Below are 1,983 nucleotides of genomic sequence, written 5' to 3' on the forward strand. Positions count from 1 at the left end.
GAGTACAAGGGGAGAATGACGTCCCGGGATTTGCTCGAGAAGCATCTATGGATGCACGCCAGCCTTTTGGTCACTTTACTAGCCACAGCATCGCATTGGAGGCTCTTTTTGAATACCTCCAAGGTAGGGGAAAACACCACCTCTCTTGGAAGCTCATTCCGTATTTTGGCAACGCTCACCATAAAGAATTTCTTCCTGATATCCAATCTAAATCTACTCTCCTTTAGTTTGTGGTCGTTATTTTTCGTAACCCCGAGGGGTGTCCTGGTAAACAGAGTATCCCCTATTCCCTGCTGACCACCCCAGTGAGGTTGTAGACAGCCACAAGATCACCTCTCAGCCTTCTCTTGCGGAGGCTGAAGAGATTCAGGTCCCTCAGTCTATCTTCACAGGGTCTTACCCACAGGGTAGCCCTTCTCTGAACCCTCTCAAGGTTATCCACATCCCTCTTGAAGTGCGGCGCCCAAAACTGGATGCAGTACTCCAACTGCGGCCTGACCAATGCCGCGTAGAGGGAAAGTATCACCTCCCTAGACCTGCTTGTGATACACCTAGTAATGCAAGAAAGAATACAGTTAGCACTCATTACATTGACAACTCATGTTCATTTTTCTGTTGACTAAGACTCTGAGATCCCTTTCTACTGACATGCTACTCAGAATGGTACTTCCCAGTCTATAGGTGTATTGGAGATTCTTTCTCCCCAGGTGCAATATCTTGCACTTATCCTTGTTAAATTGCATCCTATTCTGATCTGCCCACTTCCCCAGTCTATCAAAATCCACCTGGATTTGCTCCCTACCCTCCAGTGTGTTAATTTTACCCCATTGTTTGATATCATCTGTGAATTTGGACAGAGTGCTTTCAACCCCCTCATCCAAATCACTGAAGATATTGAACAGAACTGGTCCAAGGACAGAGCTCTGGGGGACACCACTGCCCACATCTCTCTAGGGAGAAACTACCCCATCCACTATCACTCCCTGAGTGTATCCCATAAGCCAGTTTTTCACCCACATTAGTTGTCACAAGAAGTTAGTTGTACCACTCACTTATTAGCCCCACACAGGGTTACTAATTAGCCAGGTTAGCCTTAGGGCCCACAGTATGAATGTTAGAAATAGACAGGAGCTTCTGGGGCCCAGTCAATTGGTACCTGGGGACACTACCACTTGTGCCAGCTAGACTGCTAAAGCAGCTCTGAGAGTTCCCTGCACCTTTTACCTACTGCAGCAGTCTGGCAGTGGGGGCTGCTGCCTGGCTTTGACCTGCTGCACACCTGCCAGACCCGGATGGGGACTGTACAGCTAGTAGAGGCATCTGCCCTTCTGGACAAGCTGCCAGTGGGCTGTGGCTGCAGGGTTGGCCTTTCTGTGGCACTACTGCCATGTGTTCCACTGCTAGATCATCTGGGCAGCTATCACCTGGAAGATATTCCCAGTGTGATGGACTATTTTGAACTGTCAAAGCATGTCCTCCTGGTCCCAATTGGCCAGGAGGTAAGCCACCTCCAGCTGGGTCCAAGGTGCCAGCTATGACTAGGCTTCTCTGCCTGGGTCCTGCCACTGACCTGCCTTGTATAAATTCTGGTGTTCCCTATTTGAAAACTGTGGAGGGATGTGGGGAATTGTGGGGTGTGTGGGTAGGTGAGGGTGGATTTTGGGAGGACTGTACGGGGGGGCTCCTCAGGAGGGGGCCCTATCTCCTGCTTGCACCCCCACCCCCCAATTACTGCCCTGCCTGGCCCTAGCCTCCCAGCGCTTAAAAAAAAAAGTCTTAAATTCACTGGGAGTAGCAACTGCCATTTGGGTCACTGGGTCCTCGTGGCAGAGACACCCTGCGTAGCACAGGATAGCGGGGGGAGCGGGGCCTGGCCCCAGCCACCTGGCACCTGCACTGCCACTGCCTGATTGCACAGGTGCGGCCTTAGTGACCCCCATGGCATCTGCTACTGCCGGTGAGTGTGGACGTTTTTTTTTTTTT

At 51.0% G+C, this 1,983-nt stretch overlaps 1 protein-coding gene across 2 annotated transcripts in view; it reads left to right on the forward strand.

The window, feature by feature from the left end:
• Positions 1 to 1,983, forward strand: part of STPG2 (sperm tail PG-rich repeat containing 2) — a 572,264-nt gene that overhangs the window by 481,452 nt on the left and 88,829 nt on the right. The window lies entirely within an intron of this gene.

This window comes from Crocodylus porosus, unplaced genomic scaffold, assembly GCF_001723895.1.
Source record: "Crocodylus porosus isolate Cpor-Errol unplaced genomic scaffold, CroPor_comp1, whole genome shotgun sequence".
NCBI classification, from domain to species: domain Eukaryota; kingdom Metazoa; phylum Chordata; order Crocodylia; family Crocodylidae; genus Crocodylus; species Crocodylus porosus.